We start from the raw sequence: 21,410 nt of genomic DNA, 5'->3' as shown, positions 1-21,410 counted from the left end.
ATATATATATATATATATATATATATATATATATATATATATATTTCTCCGCCGAAATCACTTTTAAACCCATTTCCACCTTTTTTTCCCTTCTCTTCCTCTTACTTTTTTTTCACGTTTTTTTACGTTTTTCTCCTTTTCGCCTCTTTTCTGGGCGTATTATTCTTCTTTTTCTTCTTTTTTTTCGTCTAATGCATACCCCATCAGTGCAGCAATGCTTATTCAATACCGCCAGCAGATGGAGACACTGGGGGATAATTTTCTAAGGATTTATACTGATTTTTCCTGTCTGAATTTGTCGCACAGAAAGTTGCAGGCCAAATATGTGTGACATTTCTGCGACTTTAGCTTCTAGAGCATTTTTACAACATTATACATAGGTGCTGAATACATAAAAAGCGACTGTTCAGCGACAGACAAGTCGCATCGGCTGAAAGTAGGCCAGAATGTCAGTCCATGTTGGAGCAGGTTTAGATACAGTCTAAAGTATAGATCTCAAAGTCTGTGCACAGAATTTAGCAAGGGCCTCGCACCTTCTGATGCATCAGGTAGGTGCACAATAGCATAGCCTAACCCTCTGTACTTTGGTCTATATTGATGCGGGACATAGACAGCCAGCTGATGACCAATCCATTAGTGCAATGGATGGCTGGAAGCATTTGTCTTTGCCTTTGCAATACCACAGAAGCAATGCATGGTCAATGTACAGCAATGACACACCTGTGTGAACAGCCAGGAGACCCCCCCCCCCACCCCATGTTATGTTACATAGTTACATAGTTAGTACGGTCGAAAAAAGACATATGTCCATCAAGTTCAACCAGGGAATTAAGGGGTAGGGGTGTGGCGCGATATTGGGGAAGGGATGAGATTTTATATTTCTTCATAAGCATTAATCTTATTTTGTCAATTAGGAACATTCAGCACCCACCCGCTATCAAGGCAGCTGCCTATCATGTCATGCCCTACCTGCACAGGTGTGCTGGCTACTCAAATGATCCAATTAAGGAGGCCATTTAGTCAGCAGCAGCAGAAGTCCTGTGCCTGGACGCTCCAACAGCGGCCAGACACAAGCAGAAGCAGAAGCAGCAGAAGCAGCAGCAGCACCACCTTTTGTTTTTTGGCTGCAGCAGCAGCAAGGCCCACAGGGCTGGCTAGCTGGCTAGCCAGCAAGCAGGTAGCAATGAAAGTAGGAATCTTTCTTTTTAACCCTGTAAGGGGGGGGTGCACTGTACCCGAAGATACTGCCATATCGGGTCAATGCATAGGGCGACGGAAGCAAGCTTCGAAATCGGCCCCCGTTCTCAAAAATCCATTTAATATATGGTCCCCAGATAGGGGACGTATCAGATATTAAACTGATAAGAACAGATACTACACTTGATCTTAGCCAAAAGGCCGAGAAGCGATAACCGTGAAAGGGGCGGGCCCAACAAGGTGCCCTTCATGGGCACTATCACTGCTTGCTGTCAGGGAGGCTGCCAGACAATTTTCCATGCACACTCTGGGCTGGGGGGCAGTCAACCACCAGTACACACAGCAGAACCTAAACCCATACCATTATTGCTAAGCAGCAAGACAGGGGCCCATTGCACTCCCACGGGGCCTTTTTAAATGCAATCCATAACCCGGATTTGCCAGGAACCCTTCTTACTCCTCCTACTTGCATGTGACACTGGGCTTAGGATCTGCATAGGAAACACACACACAAGCACACACCTACCTTTGTTGCCTGCAGATGCCTCCTTGGCTGTCCCCAAACGGTATCAAACCAACACCCACGGGAAGCTGTAAGCATAGAGGACATGCCTGCACCCCATTGGACTTACCTGTGTGGGTTAAACCCGGGTTATTTGACAACCTATGGCGGTGATGGTTCTGCTCAGGCAGAGCAGTGCTGATGCTCCTCATAAAGCTGTCGCTGCTGTGAAGGTTCTAGGTGACATCACAAATCCCTATGGTTACATACACAACAAAGCTGGGTTGTTGTTGTTTACACTCTGCAAGGCCTGTGGAAGTGAGTGACATCATAGCACTGTAGTTCTGAGGGTTCTAGATGGATGCAACAATCTCCTGTTGCTTCTATGAAGGCCATAATAGACGACATCACCAAACAGCTCCATAGTCACATACACAGCAAAGGAGAGATGTTGTTTACACCTAGTGATGTCAGTGGTATTGAGTGACATCACAGCACAGTGCTAAGGCTCCTGGGCCTGGACACAGCAGCGGCTGCAATATCTCAACGGAGAATACGTTTATATATATGTGTGTGTGTGCGCGTATATATATATATATATATATATATATATATATATATATTTCTCCGCCGAAATCACTTTTAAACCCATTTCCACCTTTTTTTCCCTTCTCTTCCTCTTACTTTTTTTTCACGTTTTTTTACGTTTTTCTCCTTTTCGCCTCTTTTCTGGGCATATTATTCTTCTTTTTCTTCTTTTTTTTCGTCTAATGCATACCCCATCAGTGCAGCAATGCTTATTCAATACCGCCAGCAGATGGAGACACTGGGGGATAATTTTCTAAGGATTTATACTGATTTTTCCTGTCTGAATTTGTCGCACAGAAAGTTGCAGGCCAAATATGTGTGACATTTCTGCGACTTTAGCTTCTAGAGCATTTTTACAACATTATACATAGGTGCTGAATACATAAAAAGCGACTGTTCAGCGACAGACAAGTCGCATCGGCTGAAAGTAGGCCAGCATGTCAGTCCATGTTGGAGCAGGTTTAGATACAGTCTAAAGTATAGATCTCAAAGTCTGTGCACAGAATTTAGCAAGGGCCTCGCACCTTCTGATGCATCAGGTAGGTGCACAATAGCATAGCCTAACCCTCTGTACTTTGGTCTATATTGATGCGGGACATAGACAGCCAGCTGATGACCAATCCATTAGTGCAATGGATGGCTGGAAGCATTTGTCTTTGCCTTTGCAATACCACAGAAGCAATGCATGGTCAATGTACAGCAATGACACACCTGTGTGAACAGCCAGGAGACCCCCCCCCCCCCCATGTTATGTTACATAGTTACATAGTTAGTACGGTCGAAAAAAGACATATGTCCATCAAGTTCAACCAGGGAATTAAGGGGTAGGGGTGTGGCGCGATATTGGGGAAGGGATGAGATTTTATATTTCTTCATAAGCATTAATCTTATTTTGTCAATTAGGAACATTCAGCACCCACCCGCTATCAAGGCAGCTGCCTATCATGTCATGCCCTACCTGCACAGGTGTGCTGGCTACTCAAATGATCCAATTAAGGAGGCCATTTAGTCAGCAGCAGCAGAAGTCCTGTGCCTGGACGCTCCAACAGCGGCCAGACACAAGCAGAAGCAGAAGCAGCAGAAGCAGCAGCAGCACCACCTTTTGTTTTTTGGCTGCAGCAGCAGCAAGGCCCACAGGGCTGGCTAGCTGGCTAGCCAGCAAGCAGGTAGCAATGAAAGTAGGAATCTTTCTTTTTAACCCTGTAAGGGGGTGGTGCACTGTACCCGAAGATACTGCCATATCGGGTCAATGCATAGGGCGACGGAAGCAAGCTTCGAAATCGGCCCCCGTTCTCAAAAATCCATTTAATATATGGTCCCCAGATAGGGGACGTATCAGATATTAAACTGATAAGAACAGATACTACACTTGATCTTAGCCAAAAGGCCGAGAAGCGATAACCGTGAAAGGGGCGGGCCCAACAAGGTGCCCTTCATGGGCACTATCACTGCTTGCTGTCAGGGAGGCTGCCAGACAATTTTCCATGCACACTCTGGGCTGGGGGGCAGTCAACCACCAGTACACACAGCAGAACCTAAACCCATACCATTATTGCTAAGCAGCAAGACAGGGGCCCATTGCACTCCCACGGGGCCTTTTTAAATGCAATCCATAACCCGGATTTGCCAGGAACCCTTCTTACTCCTCCTACTTGCATGTGACACTGGGCTTAGGATCTGCATAGGAAACACACACACAAGCACACACCTACCTTTGTTGCCTGCAGATGCCTCCTTGGCTGTCCCCAAACGGTATCAAACCAACACCCACGGGAAGCTGTAAGCATAGAGGACATGCCTGCACCCCATTGGACTTACCTGTGTGGGTTAAACCCGGGTTATTTGACAACCTATGGCGGTGATGGTTCTGCTCAGGCAGAGCAGTGCTGATGCTCCTCATAAAGCTGTCGCTGCTGTGAAGGTTCTAGGTGACATCACAAATTCCTATGGTTACATACACAACAAAGCTGGGTTGTTGTTGTTTACACTCTGCAAGGCCTGTGGAAGTGAGTGACATCATAGCACTGTAGTTCTGAGGGTTCTAGATGGATGCAACAATCTCCTGTTGCTTCTATGAAGGCCATAATAGACGACATCACCAAACAGCTCCATAGTCACATACACAGCAAAGGAGAGATGTTGTTTACACCTAGTGATGTCAGTGGTATTGAGTGACATCACAGCACAGTGCTAAGGCTCCTGGGCCTGGACACAGCAGCGGCTGCAATATCTCAACGGAGAATACGTTTATATATATGTGTGTGTGTGCGCATATATATATATATATATATATATATATATATATATATATATATTTCTCCGCCGAAATCACTTTTAAACCCATTTCCACCTTTTTTTCCCTTCTCTTCCTCTTACTTTTTTTTCACGTTTTTTTACGTTTTTCTCCTTTTCGCCTCTTTTCTGGGCGTATTATTCTTCTTTTTCTTCTTTTTTTTCGTCTAATGCATACCCCATCAGTGCAGCAATGCTTATTCAATACCGCCAGCAGATGGAGACACTGGGGGATAATTTTCTAAGGATTTATACTGATTTTTCCTGTCTGAATTTGTCGCACAGAAAGTTGCAGGCCAAATATGTGTGACATTTCTGCGACTTTAGCTTCTAGAGCATTTTTACAACATTATACATAGGTGCTGAATACATAAAAAGCGACTGTTCAGCGACAGACAAGTCGCATCGGCTGAAAGTAGGCCAGAATGTCAGTCCATGTTGGAGCAGGTTTAGATACAGTCTAAAGTATAGATCTCAAAGTCTGTGCACAGAATTTAGCAAGGGCCTCGCACCTTCTGATGCATCAGGTAGGTGCACAATAGCATAGCCTAACCCTCTGTACTTTGGTCTATATTGATGCGGGACATAGACAGCCAGCTGATGACCAATCCATTAGTGCAATGGATGGCTGGAAGCATTTGTCTTTGCCTTTGCAATACCACAGAAGCAATGCATGGTCAATGTACAGCAATGACACACCTGTGTGAACAGCCAGGAGACCCCCCCCCCCCCCCATGTTATGTTACATAGTTACATAGTTAGTACGGTCGAAAAAAGACATATGTCCATCAAGTTCAACCAGGGAATTAAGGGGTAGGGGTGTGGCGCGATATTGGGGAAGGGATGAGATTTTATATTTCTTCATAAGCATTAATCTTATTTTGTCAATTAGGAACATTCAGCACCCACCCGCTATCAAGGCAGCTGCCTATCATGTCATGCCCTACCTGCACAGGTGTGCTGGCTACTCAAATGATCCAATTAAGGAGGCCATTTAGTCAGCAGCAGCAGAAGTCCTGTGCCTGGACGCTCCAACAGCGGCCAGACACAAGCAGAAGCAGAAGCAGCAGAAGCAGCAGCAGCACCACCTTTTGTTTTTTGGCTGCAGCAGCAGCAAGGCCCACAGGGCTGGCTAGCTGGCTAGCCAGCAAGCAGGTAGCAATGAAAGTAGGAATCTTTCTTTTTAACCCTGTAAGGGGGTGGTGCACTGTACCCGAAGATACTGCCATATCGGGTCAATGCATAGGGCGACGGAAGCAAGCTTCGAAATCGGCCCCCGTTCTCAAAAATCCATTTAATATATGGTCCCCAGATAGGGGACGTATCAGATATTAAACTGATAAGAACAGATACTACACTTGATCTTAGCCAAAAGGCCGAGAAGCGATAACCGTGAAAGGGGCGGGCCCAACAAGGTGCCCTTCATGGGCACTATCACTGCTTGCTGTCAGGGAGGCTGCCAGACAATTTTCCATGCACACTCTGGGCTGGGGGGCAGTCAACCACCAGTACACACAGCAGAACCTAAACCCATACCATTATTGCTAAGCAGCAAGACAGGGGCCCATTGCACTCCCACGGGGCCTTTTTTTTTTTTTAAAACTTTATTTATAAATTTTCATATAACAAGAACAACAGTAAGGTCCTCAATATATAATGTATAAAACAAGGAATGAGAGACCACCAATACAATCATAATCATAATACACATATCATAATACACATATCAGAGTGAGATACATCGTGCATATACGATTAGCTAATCTACGACCCTAATTGAGGTCGAACAACTGTCCGTCCACTGGGACAGAGTAGCTATACGGCTATTAGAAGCCCCACACCTCTTCGCTATCAATCCCTCCAACACGAGGTTACTATGCACCTCCGCCAGAATGGCAGGAAGACCCGGCACCTCAGTCGACTTCCACCTCCGAGCAATGTGAGCCCTCACAACTATCAGAATATGATATAAAATGGTCATATAATGCGGGGGAACTTGTTCTAGGGACAGGAATAGTAGTGCACTCTCTGGGCCCCATGAGAAGGGGCAGTCCACTAGGTTGTCCAATAACTTCTTAATTTCGGTCCAAAGAGGTGCAATTAACGGGCAAGTCCACCACACGTGTAGCAAGGTACCACTTTCCCGGTTACATCTCCAACACACTGGGGAGGTGGTAGGGTATATTTTAGCCAGACGAACCGGCGTGTAGTACCATCGGTATAGGAGCTTCCTAGAAGCTTCGAAATGATTAACACATTTAGAATATTTTTTGTGCATGTCAAAGACACAGCTCCACTGCTCAGCCGTGAATCTGCGCGCCAGGTCCTCCTCCCATCTGGACTTAAACGTACTGTCCATTTCCCCCTCCTCCTCAGTCAAAGCTACATAAGCAAGGGAGATACCCCTAGTAAAGGAGTCCCTGCACAGGAAATGATGTTCATACGCAGTGCGAGGCCGAGAGCTATCCCAAGGGAGAGACCTCAAAAAATGTCTAAGCCTCAAATATTTGTAAAAGTCTTTCTGTGATATAGAGAACATGCGTACAATATCAGTGAAAGGCATCAACCCATTAGCATCGCTAATCAATGCCACAGTGAGGATGCCCGCATCTATCCAGGGCTTAAAATCTATATCTAGAATATAGTCTCCTATAGCAGCTAAAGGGATATCCTTCACTCTAGGTGGACAAAGACTTTTAATTCGCGCCACCTTACTCCACAACCTGATAGCAGCCGCAATAGTAGAGAAAGGAGAAGAGGGAGCAAAGGTAGGGTTAAAGCGCAATGCCCAGAGAAAGTTATTAAAATTAGAAACATTGAGGACAGCAGCTTCAATATCTACCCACAGGGGGGGAGCGTCCTGCCACCACCATTTTTTAAGCTGATCGAGTAGAACAGCGTGATAGTACATTTTAAGGTTCGGCACCCCCATACCCCCCTCATGCACAGGGCGATACAATATATTCGCACCAACCCTAGGATGCTTACCATCCCAAATAAATCGTAAGAGCATTCTCTGTAGTTGTGAGAGGAAGGAGGCGGGCACTATCATCGGCAGGCATCTAAAAAAATATAAAATTTTAGGGAGCAGCATCATCTTAGCAGTGGCAACACGTCCCGCCCATGAGACAGGAAGCCTGGAGAAGTGATCAATTTCTTTGGTAAGCAGGGACCGCATAACAGCAAAATTAGAAGCAATTGTCTTATCAGGCAACGCAGTAAGGACTATGCCTAGGTAAGGAATCTGGTCAGTGACCCATTGAAAGGGATATTTAGCTTGTAGTACTCGCTGTTGCTCAGTGGGTATCTGCAATGGTAAGATACACGACTTTGTGGGGTTAATCTTATAAAAGCTAACTCGACTAAAGGCATCAATAATGTCCATAACTGGGCCTAAAGAACTCAGGGGGTTGGAGAGACTAATGATAACATCGTCGGCAAACAAGCCAATCCTGTGGTCTACTTTACCTATTTGAATGCCCGCAATGTCTGGGGAGTCCCTGATGGATTGAGCAAGCGGCTCCATAACTAAGGTAAATATAAGGGGGGACAGTGGGCACCCCTGTCTAGTCCCATTGCTAAGTGAGAAACTATTAGAAAGGGTACCCATCGTGTAAATTCTAGCAGATGGGAGCGTATATAGTGCCATAATGGCGGATTCCAAAGAGTGGGGAAAACCAAACTTACGCAGCACACTTCGCAAATATCCCCAGTGCACTCGATCGAACGCCTTCTCCGCATCAAGGGATAGCAAGAGAGAAGGCGTCCGATCGGAATGCGCTTTTGTGATGATGTCGAGAAAGCGTCTCGTACCGTCCACCGTTTGACGACCCTTGACGAAGCCAACCTGGTCCCTGTGAATTAGGTCCGGCAAAACCCTATTCAAACTGGCAGCAAGAGCCAGGGCATACAATTTAATATCACTATTTAGGAGAGAGATTGGTCTGTAATTTAGGGTAGAGTCCAGTGGCTTACCAGGTTTAGGTATGGTAATGACCAGAGCATCCAACATCTCCTTAGGGGGCACACCGTTCTCCTTAATACGGTTAAAGGCTCTGGTCAAAAAGGGAGCTACGGAAGGGCCAAATCGCTTATAAAATTCATTTGTAATACCATCAGGGCCAGGTGATTTCGAGGGCTTGAGGGAACGCACACATTCAAGAATTTCTTCTGTGGAGAAGGGAGAGCAAAGATCAGATGCTTGGTCCGCGGACAGAGAGGGGAGGGACATAGAGGACAGAAAAGAAGAGATAACTGCTTCATCAGGCTGTGGAGTAGCAATGTCATGTTGAAGATTGTACAATTTACTATAAAAATCTGCAAAACAATTGGCTATACTTTGAGGGTCAGTAACTATAGAACCATCAGATTTAGTAAGGAAGGGGATTCTCTCCTTATCCTGACGTTTTTTAAGTTGTTTAGCCAGTATAGAGCCAGATCTATTACCCTGCCAATACCATGTCATTTTGAGCCTTCTCAGTGCCATCTCATAGCTGTGTAAAGAGAGGGAGTGTAGGGTAGCACTAACCTGAGAAATTTCTCCTATTAGTGATGGAGAGCACGAGGTCTTATTGCGCCTATGTAATTCCGCAAGGCGCTGTTGGAGTTCTAGAGTTTTGGTCTGGCGGAGCTTCCTGTCATAGGCTGTTTGACTAATAAAGTGACCCCTAATTGTAGCCTTAAACGCACACCAAAGCATGGGGTCTGTGACATCACCAGTATCATTAATGCGGAAGTAGGCATCAACCGCCAACTTGGTCGCTTCAGAGTATTCAGGATTATGGAGTATTAGTGGGTTAAGTCTCCAAATATAGGTCGGGCGGGTGCTATGCGATTCTTTAATGGTTACGCTTATGGGGGAATGGTCCGACCATTCTATGGGCATAATTCGGGCCTCTGAAACCAATGATAGGAGAGAGTGGGAGGTAAGGGCGTAATCTATTCTGGTGTATATCTTATGCACATGAGAAAAGAAGGTGAAGTCCCTTTCCGTGGGGTGGGATATACGCCAAACATCATATAGGTCATTTTGGGACACACTAGTGAAGAAACCTGTGGGTTCTTTTTTCAAACTGGGCGAAGTAGAATCTACACTAGGCCACATGGTCATATTAAAATCTCCTAGCAGTAGGCAGTGTCCCTTTCTCAAGGACTCCAATTTACGCAAGAATGCCCTGAGGAAGGTACACTGTTTCGCATTAGGCGCATATAAGGAGCCTAAGGTATATTGAACATTGTTTAGTAAGCACACAATAATTATAAAACGACCTCTATCATCTATCACAGAGTGCTGGACAGTAACCGTCAGGGTGTTCTTAAATGCAATCGCCACTCCTCCTTTTTTGTGAACAGCATGCGCTTGATAGATATGTGGATATCTCTTATTTTGGAGTCTATGGGCATCTAGGGCTAATAAATGGGATTCTTGTATACAGAGGACATCGGCCGCTAGGCGTCTAGCCTCCTTCCACACCAGAGACCTTTTATACGGTGAGTTAAGACCCCGCACATTCATAGACACAACCTTAATAACCATAGTTAAAGTATACATCAACGCAAAGCAGAACCATTAGCACAGTAAACTGAAAAGGAGCAGGTACTCCCGTCGAAGAGGATACATCTACACTTAGCAGCTCGCAAGAGGAGCCTCTCATATCCATTATCAGAGAAAGTGAGTGATGGAGGACCAACGGGACAGAAAACAAGTAAACAGAACGAACAACAAAGAACAAATAAATTGAGCAAGCAGTAGTAAAGACCATGTGGTAGGTCTTAATGGGGGTAGGTAAGTACATTCGACTGCAGTTAGGCCGAATGTTTAAACATTCAGGAAAAGTATCCAGAGCACTAAGAGGATAAGTAACCCAAAAGATGGGGAAGGATACCCCAGTCGCAAGCCAGTGAGACAAGTCGGACAGGCCTGTCTAAAGGCAGAGGAACAGTTCATGTCTTGATTTTTTTCTTGCGGTGGGAGACAACCTTCCATTCCTCAGCTATCTTTGCAGCATGTGGTATGTCCAGGGACCTCTGAGCAGTCAGATCAACAGGCAAGTTCCATTCCGCACACAGTTGCAAAAGGGTCTCCGGGGAAGAGACCACATGCAATCCATAACCCGGATTTGCCAGGAACCCTTCTTACTCCTCCTACTTGCATGTGACACTGGGCTTAGGATCTGCATAGGAAACACACACACAAGCACACACCTACCTTTGTTGCCTGCAGATGCCTCCTTGGCTGTCCCCAAACGGTATCAAACCAACACCCACGGGAAGCTGTAAGCATAGAGGACATGCCTGCACCCCATTGGACTTACCTGTGTGGGTTAAACCCGGGTTATTTGACAACCTATGGCGGTGATGGTTCTGCTCAGGCAGAGCAGTGCTGATGCTCCTCATAAAGCTGTCGCTGCTGTGAAGGTTCTAGGTGACATCACAAATCCCTATGGTTACATACACAACAAAGCTGGGTTGTTGTTGTTTACACTCTGCAAGGCCTGTGGAAGTGAGTGACATCATAGCACTGTAGTTCTGAGGGTTCTAGATGGATGCAACAATCTCCTGTTGCTTCTATGAAGGCCATAATAGACGACATCACCAAACAGCTCCATAGTCACATACACAGCAAAGGAGAGATGTTGTTTACACCTAGTGATGTCAGTGGTATTGAGTGACATCACAGCACAGTGCTAAGGCTCCTGGGCCTGGACACAGCAGCGGCTGCAATATCTCAACGGAGAATACGTTTATATATATGTGTGTGTGTGCGCGTATATATATATATATATATATATATATATATATATATATATATTTCTCCGCCGAAATCACTTTTAAACCCATTTCCACCTTTTTTCCCTTCTCTTCCTCTTACTTTTTTTTCACGTTTTTTTACGTTTTTCTCCTTTTCGCCTCTTTTCTGGGCGTATTATTCTTCTTTTTCTTCTTTTTTTTCGTCTAATGCATACCCCATCAGTGCAGCAATGCTTATTCAATACCGCCAGCAGATGGAGACACTGGGGGATAATTTTCTAAGGATTTATACTGATTTTTCCTGTCTGAATTTGTCGCACAGAAAGTTGCAGGCCAAATATGTGTGACATTTCTGCGACTTTAGCTTCTAGAGCATTTTTACAACATTATACATAGGTGCTGAATACATAAAAAGCGACTGTTCAGCGACAGACAAGTCGCATCGGCTGAAAGTAGGCCAGAATGTCAGTCCATGTTGGAGCAGGTTTAGATACAGTCTAAAGTATAGATCTCAAAGTCTGTGCACAGAATTTAGCAAGGGCCTCGCACCTTCTGATGCATCAGGTAGGTGCACAATAGCATAGCCTAACCCTCTGTACTTTGGTCTATATTGATGCGGGACATAGACAGCCAGCTGATGACCAATCCATTAGTGCAATGGATGGCTGGAAGCATTTGTCTTTGCCTTTGCAATACCACAGAAGCAATGCATGGTCAATGTACAGCAATGACACACCTGTGTGAACAGCCAGGAGACCCCCCCCCCCCCCCCCCCCATGTTATGTTACATAGTTACATAGTTAGTACGGTCGAAAAAAAACATATGTCCATCAAGTTCAACCAGGGAATTAAGGGGTAGGGGTGTGGCGCGATATTGGGGAAGGGATGAGATTTTATATTTCTTCATAAGCATTAATCTTATTTTGTCAATTAGGAACATTCAGCACCCACCCGCTATCAAGGCAGCTGCCTATCATGTCATGCCCTACCTGCACAGGTGTGCTGGCTACTCAAATGATCCAATTAAGGAGGCCATTTAGTCAGCAGCAGCAGAAGTCCTGTGCCTGGACGCTCCAACAGCGGCCAGACACAAGCAGAAGCAGAAGCAGCAGAAGCAGCAGCAGCACCACCTTTTGTTTTTTGGCTGCAGCAGCAGCAAGGCCCACAGGGCTGGCTAGCTGGCTAGCCAGCAAGCAGGTAGCAATGAAAGTAGGAATCTTTATTTTTAACCCTGTAAGGGGGTGGTGCACTGTACCCGAAGATACTGCCATATCGGGTCAATGCATAGGGCGACGGAAGCAAGCTTCAAAATCGGCCCCCGTTCTCAAAAATCCATTTAATATATGGTCCCCAGATAGGGGACGTATCAGATATTAAACTGATAAGAACAGATTTTTTTTTTTTTTTATCTAAAGCCGAGGAACGTGCTTTCGATTCACCCAAAGTGCAAGAAAAAGTGCAAACGTGTTACACTAAAAAAACGTGCACAAAGGATGCGGTCTATCGCAAGCCCTTCTCCGATAGGAGAGAGGCCCCCCAACAAACCTTACCCTTCGCCTCCGGACCAAAAGGTACCTGCGAGGTTCCAGGTTCGATGTCCCTTTTCGCCGAAGCTACTAGGAGACCACAAATGCTCCCGGCATCCCCCTTGGCGTTAGCCAAGGTATCTGCCCGCAGAGCCGATTACGGTAGGTACCCTGCGAAGCAGGAGTACCCGGGGTGTTTGCAGGGAGGTGCGGAACCTAATGGCCACACACACCTCCCCTAGACCGCCAGGAGGGACACCCAGAAGGGCTACCGCATCCTGACAAATCCTGTGAACACACAACACGCAAAAAGTGACACAGTGAGACAAAAAATAAATAAATAAGTGAATGTGTGCAGATATACTGCCCGGACATCCGGCCGGATCTATAAAAATTTCTCTGATCCTAGCCAGAAGGCCGGGAATCAAGAGGTGAGTGCCACAAGGTGAAGAGATTATGGTGCCCGTGCTTCAACTCAGTGAGCCTATTCTCCCAGTGAGTTTCGGCACCTCGGGGTCACCACTCCCCGAGGCACAAAAGTACCTCGGCTCTAGACCCTCTCAGCCTCATGGCGAGACCCGGAGGGAACAGGTCACATCGGGGCAGCCGTCGAGCTGATTCCTCAGAACCAGCCCCGGAAAGCCCTGGTACACCTGCATCCTCCATGCAGCACCCATCCCCACCAGCATGAAAACTGATAAGAACAGATACTACACTTGATCTTAGCCAAAAGGCCGAGAAGCGATAACCGTGAAAGGGGCGGGCCCAACAAGGTGCCCTTCATGGGCACTATCACTGCTTGCTGTCAGGGAGGCTGCCAGACAATTTTCCATGCACACTCTGGGCTGGGGGGCAGTCAACCACCAGTACACACAGCAGAACCTAAACCCATACCATTATTGCTAAGCAGCAAGACAGGGGCCCATTGCACTCCCACGGGGCCTTTTTAAATGCAATCCATAACCCGGATTTGCCAGGAACCCTTCTTACTCCTCCTACTTGCATGTGACACTGGGCTTAGGATCTGCATAGGAAACACACACACAAGCACACACCTACCTTTGTTGCCTGCAGATGCCTCCTTGGCTGTCCCCAAACGGTATCAAACCAACACCCACGGGAAGCTGTAAGCATAGAGGACATGCCTGCACCCCATTGGACTTACCTGTGTGGGTTAAACCCGGGTTATTTGACAACCTATGGCGGTGATGGTTCTGCTCAGGCAGAGCAGTGCTGATGCTCCTCATAAAGCTGTCGCTGCTGTGAAGGTTCTAGGTGACATCACAAATCCCTATGGTTACATACACAACAAAGCTGGGTTGTTGTTGTTTACACTCTGCAAGGCCTGTGGAAGTGAGTGACATCATAGCACTGTAGTTCTGAGGGTTCTAGATGGATGCAACAATCTCCTGTTGCTTCTATGAAGGCCATAATAGACGACATCACCAAACAGCTCCATAGTCACATACACAGCAAAAGAGAGATGTTGTTTACACCTAGTGATGTCAGTGGTATTGAGTGACATCACAGCACAGTGCTAAGGCTCCTGGGCCTGGACACAGCAGCGGCTGCAATATCTCAACGGAGAATACGTTTATATATATGTGTGTGTGTGCGCGTATATATATATATATATATATATATATATATATATATATATATATATATTTCTCCGCCGAAATCACTTTTAAACCCATTTCCACCTTTTTTTCCCTTCTCTTCCTCTTACTTTTTTTTCACGTTTTTTTACGTTTTTCTCCTTTTCGCCTCTTTTCTGGGCGTATTATTCTTCTTTTTCTTCTTTTTTTTCGTCTAATGCATACCCCATCAGTGCAGCAATGCTTATTCAATACCGCCAGCAGATGGAGACACTGGGGGATAATTTTCTAAGGATTTATACTGATTTTTCCTGTCTGAATTTGTCGCACAGAAAGTTGCAGGCCAAATATGTGTGACATTTCTGCGACTTTAGCTTCTAGAGCATTTTTACAACATTATACATAGGTGCTGAATACATAAAAAGCGACTGTTCAGCGACAGACAAGTCGCATCGGCTGAAAGTAGGCCAGAATGTCAGTCCATGTTGGAGCAGGTTTAGATACAGTCTAAAGTATAGATCTCAAAGTCTGTGCACAGAATTTAGCAAGGGCCTCGCACCTTCTGATGCATCAGGTAGGTGCACAATAGCATAGCCTAACCCTCTGTACTTTGGTCTATATTGATGCGGGACATAGACAGCCAGCTGATGACCAATCCATTAGTGCAATGGATGGCTGGAAGCATTTGTCTTTGCCTTTGCAATACCACAGAAGCAATGCATGGTCAATGTACAGCAATGACACACCTGTGTGAACAGCCAGGAGACCCCCCCCCCCCCCCCCCATGTTATGTTACATAGTTACATAGTTAGTACGGTCGAAAAAAGACATATGTCCATCAAGTTCAACCAGGGAATTAAGGGGTAGGGGTGTGGCGCGATATTGGGGAAGGGATGAGATTTTATATTTCTTCATAAGCATTAATCTTATTTTGTCAATTAGGAACATTCAGCACCCACCCGCTATCAAGGCAGCTGCCTATCATGTCATGCCCTACCTGCACAGGTGTGCTGGCTACTCAAATGATCCAATTAAGGAGGCCATTTAGTCAGCAGCAGCAGAAGTCCTGTGCCTGGACGCTCCAACAGCGGCCAGACACAAGCAGAAGCAGCAGAAGCAGCAGCAGCACCACCTTTTGTTTTTTGGCTGCAGCAGCAGCAAGGCCCACAGGGCTGGCTAGCTGGCTAGCCAGCAAGCAGGTAGCAATGAAAGTAGGAATCTTTCTTTTTAACCCTGTAAGGGGGTGGTGCACTGTACCCGAAGATACTGCCATATCGGGTCAATGCATAGGGCGACGGAAGCAAGCTTCGAAATCGGCCCCCGTTCTCAAAAATCCATTTAATATATGGTCCCCAGATAGGGGACGTATCAGATATTAAACTGATAAGAACAGATACTACACTTGATCTTAGCCAAAAGGCCGAGAAGCGATAACCGTGAAAGGGGCGGGCCCAACAAGGTGCCCTTCATGGGCACTATCACTGCTTGCTGTCAGGGAGGCTGCCAGACAATTTTCCATGCACACTCTGGGCTGGGGGGCAGTCAACCACCAGTACACACAGCAGAACCTAAACCCATACCATTATTGCTAAGCAGCAAGACAGGGGCCCATTGCACTCCCACGGGGCCTTTTTAAATGCAATCCATAACCCGGATTTGCCAGGAACCCTTCTTACTCCTCCTACTTGCATGTGACACTGGGCTTAGGATCTGCATAGGAAACACACACACAAGCACACACCTACCTTTGTTGCCTGCAGATGCCTCCTTGGCTGTCCCCAAACGGTATCAAACCAACACCCACGGGAAGCTGTAAGCATAGAGGACATGCCTGCACCCCATTGGACTTACCTGTGTGGGTTAAACCCGGGTTATTTGACAACCTATGGCGGTGATGGTTCTGCTCAGGCAGAGCAGTGCTGATGCTCCTCATAAAGCTGTCGCTGCTGTGAAGGTTCTAGGTGACATCACAAATCCCTATGGTTACATACACAACAAAGCTGGGTTGTTGTTGTTTACACTCTGCAAGGCCTGTGGAAGTGAGTGACATCATAGCACTGTAGTTCTGAGGGTTCTAGATGGATGCAACAATCTCCTGTTGCTTCTATGAAGGCCATAATAGACGACATCACCAAACAGCTCCATAGTCACATACACAGCAAAGGAGAGATGTTGTTTACACCTAGTGATGTCAGTGGTATTGAGTGACATCACAGCACAGTGCTAAGGCTCCTGGGCCTGGACACAGCAGCGGCTGCAATATCTCAACGGAGAATACGTTTATATATATGTGTGTGTGTGCGCGTATATATATATATATATATATATATATATATATATATATATATATATATATATATATGTCTCCGCCGAAATCACTTTTAAACCCATTTCCACCTTTTTTTCCCTTCTCTTCCTCTTACTTTTTTTTCACGTTTTTTTACGTTTTTCTCCTTTTCGCCTCTTTTCTGGGCGTATTATTCTTCTTTTTCTTCTTTTTTTTCGTCTAATGCATACCCCATCAGTGCAGCAATGCTTATTCAATACCGCCAGCAGATGGAGACACTGGGGGATAATTTTCTAAGGATTTATACTGATTTTTCCTGTCTGAATTTGTCGCACAGAAAGTTGCAGGCCAAATATGTGTGACATTTCTGCGACTTTAGCTTCTAGAGCATTTTTACAACATTATACATAGGTGCTGAATACATAAAAAGCGACTGTTCAGCGACAGACAAGTCGCATCGGCTGAAAGTAGGCCAGAATGTCAGTCCATGTTGGAGCAGGTTTAGATACAGTCTAAAGTATAGATCTCAAAGTCTGTGCACAGAATTTAGCAAGGGCCTCGCACCTTCTGATGCATCAGGTAGGTGCACAATAGCATAGCCTAACCCTCTGTACTTTGGTCTATATTGATGCGGGACATAGACAGCCAGCTGATGACCAATCCATTAGTGCAATGGATGGCTGGAAGCATTTGTCTTTGCCTTTGCAATACCACAGAAGCAATGCATGGTCAATGTACAGCAATGACACACCTGTGTGAACAGCCAGGAGACCCCCCCCCCCCCCCCCCATGTTATGTTACATAGTTACATAGTTAGTACGGTCGAAAAAAGACATATGTCCATCAAGTTCAACCAGGGAATTAAGGGGTAGGGGTGTGGCGCGATATTGGGGAAGGGATGAGATTTTATATTTCTTCATAAGCATTAATCTTATTTTGTCAATTAGGAACATTCAGCACCCACCCGCTATCAAGGCAGCTGCCTATCATGTCATGCCCTACCTGCACAGGTGTGCTGGCTACTCAAATGATCCAATTAAGGAGGCCATTTAGTCAGCAGCAGCAGAAGTCCTGTGCCTGGACGCTCCAACAGCGGCCAGACACAAGCAGAAGCAGCAGAAGCAGCAGCAGCACCACCTTTTGTTTTTTGGCTGCAGCAGCAGCAAGGCCCACAGGGCTGGCTAGCTGGCTAGCCAGCAAGCAGGTAGCAATGAAAGTAGGAATCTTTCTTTTTAACCCTGTAAGGGGGTGGTGCACTGTACCCGAAGATACTGCCATATCGGGTCAATGCATAGGGCGACGGAAGCAAGCTTCGAAATCGGCCCCCGTTCTCAAAAATCCATTTAATATATGGTCCCCAGATAGGGGACGTATCAGATATTAAACTGATAAGAACAGATACTACACTTGATCTTAGCCAAAAGGCCGAGAAGCGATAACCGTGAAAGGGGCGGGCCCAACAAGGTGCCCTTCATGGGCACTATCACTGCTTGCTGTCAGGGAGGCTGCCAGACAATTTTCCATGCACACTCTGGGCTGGGGGGCAGTCAACCACCAGTACACACAGCAGAACCTAAACCCATACCATTATTGCTAAGCAGCAAGACAGGGGCCCATTGCACTCCCACGGGGCCTTTTTAAATGCAATCCATAACCCGGATTTGCCAGGAACCCTTCTTACTCCTCCTACTTGCATGTGACACTGGGCTTAGGATCTGCATAGGAAACACACACACAAGCACACACCTACCTTTGTTGCCTGCAGATGCCTCCTTGGCTGTCCCCAAACGGTATCAAACCAACACCCACGGGAAGCTGTAAGCATAGAGGACATGCCTGCACCCCATTGGACTTACCTGTGTGGGTTAAACCCGGGTTATTTGACAACCTATGGCGGTGATGGTTCTGCTCAGGCAGAGCAGTGCTGATGCTCCTCATAAAGCTGTCGCTGCTGTGAAGGTTCTAGGTGACATCACAAATCCCTATGGTTACATACACAACAAAGCTGGGTTGTTGTTGTTTACACTCTGCAAGGCCTGTGGAAGTGAGTGACATCATAGCACTGTAGTTCTGAGGGTTCTAGATGGATGCAACAATCTCCTGTTGCTTCTATGAAGGCCATAATAGACGACATCACCAAACAGCTCCATAGTCACATACACAGCAAAGGAGAGATGTTGTTTACACCTAGTGATGTCAGTGGTATTGAGTGACATCACAGCACAGTGCTAAGGCTCCTGGGCCTGGACACAGCAGCGGCTGCAATATCTCAACGGAGAATACGTTTATATATATGTGTGTGTGCGCGTATATATATATATATATATATATATATATATATATATATATATTCTCCGCCGAAATCACTTTTAAACCCATTTCCACCTTTTTTTCCCTTCTCTTCCTCTTACTTTTTTTTCACGTTTTTTTACGTTTTTCTCCTTTTCGCCTCTTTTCTGGGCGTATTATTCTTCTTTTTCTTCTTTTTTTTCGTCTAATGCATACCCCATCAGTGCAGCAATGCTTATTCAATACCGCCAGCAGATGGAGACACTGGGGGATAATTTTCTAAGGATTTATACTGATTTTTCCTGTCTGAATTTGTCGCACAGAAAGTTGCAGGCCAAATATGTGTGACATTTCTGCGACTTTAGCTTCTAGAGCATTTTTACAACATTATACATAGGTGCTGAATACATAAAAAGCGACTGTTCAGCGACAGACAAGTCGCATCGGCTGAAAGTAGGCCAGAATGTCAGTCCATGTTGGAGCAGGTTTAGATACAGTCTAAAGTATAGATCTCAAAGTCTGTGCACAGAATTTAGCAAGGGCCTCGCACCTTCTGATGCATCAGGTAGGTGCACAATAGCATAGCCTAACCCTCTGTACTTTGGTCTATATTGATGCGGGACATAGACAGCCAGCTGATGACCAATCCATTAGTGCAATGGATGGCTGGAAGCATTTGTCTTTGCCTTTGCAATACCACAGAAGCAATGCATGGTCAATGTACAGCAATGACACACCTGTGTGAACAGCCAGGAGACCCCCCCCCCCCCCATGTTATGTTACATAGTTACATAGTTAGTACGGTCAAAAAAAGACATATGTCCATCAAGTTCAACCAGGGAATTAAGGGGTAGGGGTGTGGCGCGATATTGGGGAAGGGATGAGATTTTATATTTCTTCATAAGCATTAATCTTATTTTGTCAATTAGGAACATTCAGCACCCACCCGCTATCAAGGCAGCTGCCTATCATGTCATGCCCTACCTGCACAGGTGTGCTGGCTACTCAAATGATCCAATTAAGGAGGCCATTTAGTCAGCAGCAGCAGAAGTCCTGTGCCTGGACGCTCCAACAGCGGACAGACACAAGCAGAAGCAGAAGCAGCAGAAGCAGCAGCAGCACCACCTTTTGTTTTTTGGCTGCAGCAGCAGCAAGGCCCACAGGGCTGGCTAGCTGGCTAGCCAGCAAGCAGGTAGCAATGAAAGTAGGAATCTTTCTTTTTAACCCTGTAAGGGGGTGGTGCACTGTACCCGAAGATACTGCCATATCGGGTCAATGCATAGGGCGACGGAAGCAAGCTTCGAAATCGGCCCCCGTTCTCAAAAATCCATTTAATATATGGTCCCCAGATAGGGGACGTATCAGATATTAAACTGATAAGAACAGATACTACACTTGATCTTAGCCAAAAGGCCGAGAAGCGATAACCGTGAAAGGGGCGGGCCCAACAAGGTGCCCTTCATGGGCACTATCACTGCTTGCTGTCAGGGAGGCTGCCAGACAATTTTCCATGCACACTCTGGGCTGGGGGGCAGTCAACCACCAGTACACACAGCAGAACCTAAACCCATACCATTATTGCTAAGCAGCAAGACAGGGGCCCATTGCACTCCCACGGGGCCTTTTTAAATGCAATCCATAACCCGGATTTGCCAGGAACCCTTCTTACTCCTCCTACTTGCATGTGACACTGGGCTTAGGATCTGCATAGGAAACACACACACAAGCACACACCTACCTTTGTTGCCTGCAGATGCCTCCTTGGCTGTCCCCAAACGGTATCAAACCAACACCCACGGGAAGCTGTAAGCATAGAGGACATGCCTGCACCCCATTGGACTTACCTGTGTGGGTTAAACCCGGGTTATTTGACAACCTATGGCGGTGATGGTTCTGCTCAGGCAGAGCAGTGCTGATGCTCCTCATAAAGCTGTCGCTGCTGTGAAGGTTCTAGGTGACATCACAAATCCCTATGGTTACATACACAACAAAGCTGGGTTGTTGTTGTTTACACTCTGCAAGGCCTGTGGAAGTGAGTGACATCATAGCACTGTAGTTCTGAGGGTTCTAGATGGATGCAACAATCTCCTGTTGCTTCTATGAAGGCCATAATAGACGACATCACCAAACAGCTCCATAGTCACATACACAGCAAAGGAGAGATGTTGTTTACACCTAGTGATGTCAGTGGTATTGAGTGACATCACAGCACAGTGCTAAGGCTCCTGGGCCTGGACACAGCAGCGGCTGCAATATCTCAACGGAGAATACGTTTATATATATGTGTGTGTGTGCGCGTATATATATATATATATATATATATATATATATATATTTCTCCGCCGAAATCACTTTTAAACCCATTTCCACCTTTTTTTCCC

The 21,410-nt window shown here is 46.0% G+C and overlaps 6 non-coding genes and 2 pseudogenes across 6 annotated transcripts; all 8 read right to left on the bottom strand.

Moving 5' to 3' along the window:
- Positions 1 to 1,219: 1,219 nt before the first annotated feature.
- On the bottom strand, positions 1,220 to 1,410 carry LOC130342196 (U2 spliceosomal RNA). Its single transcript, XR_008881883.1, has one exon. It is a non-coding gene; the product is annotated as a U2 spliceosomal RNA (small nuclear RNA).
- Positions 1,411 to 3,495: 2,085 nt separating this feature from the next.
- LOC130342218 (U2 spliceosomal RNA) lies at positions 3,496 to 3,686 on the bottom strand. The gene has a single exon (XR_008881903.1). It is a non-coding gene; the product is annotated as a U2 spliceosomal RNA (small nuclear RNA).
- Positions 3,687 to 5,776: 2,090 nt separating this feature from the next.
- LOC130342217 (U2 spliceosomal RNA) lies at positions 5,777 to 5,967 on the bottom strand. The gene has a single exon (XR_008881902.1). It is a non-coding gene; the product is annotated as a U2 spliceosomal RNA (small nuclear RNA).
- Positions 5,968 to 12,568: 6,601 nt separating this feature from the next.
- On the bottom strand, positions 12,569 to 12,749 carry LOC130342169 (U2 spliceosomal RNA; annotated as a pseudogene).
- Positions 12,750 to 13,441: 692 nt separating this feature from the next.
- LOC130342181 (U2 spliceosomal RNA) lies at positions 13,442 to 13,601 on the bottom strand (annotated as a pseudogene).
- A 2,093-nt stretch (positions 13,602 to 15,694) lies between these two features.
- Positions 15,695 to 15,885, bottom strand: LOC130342216 (U2 spliceosomal RNA). Its single transcript, XR_008881901.1, has one exon. It is a non-coding gene; the product is annotated as a U2 spliceosomal RNA (small nuclear RNA).
- A 2,101-nt stretch (positions 15,886 to 17,986) lies between these two features.
- LOC130342215 (U2 spliceosomal RNA) lies at positions 17,987 to 18,177 on the bottom strand. Its single transcript, XR_008881900.1, has one exon. It is a non-coding gene; the product is annotated as a U2 spliceosomal RNA (small nuclear RNA).
- A 2,086-nt stretch (positions 18,178 to 20,263) lies between these two features.
- LOC130342214 (U2 spliceosomal RNA) lies at positions 20,264 to 20,454 on the bottom strand. Its single transcript, XR_008881899.1, has one exon. It is a non-coding gene; the product is annotated as a U2 spliceosomal RNA (small nuclear RNA).
- Positions 20,455 to 21,410: the final 956 nt, after the last annotated feature.

Source organism: Hyla sarda, unplaced genomic scaffold (assembly GCF_029499605.1).
Source record: "Hyla sarda isolate aHylSar1 unplaced genomic scaffold, aHylSar1.hap1 scaffold_643, whole genome shotgun sequence".
Lineage (NCBI taxonomy): Eukaryota > Metazoa > Chordata > Amphibia > Anura > Hylidae > Hyla > Hyla sarda.
This window is presented reverse-complemented; position numbering and strand designations above follow the sequence as displayed.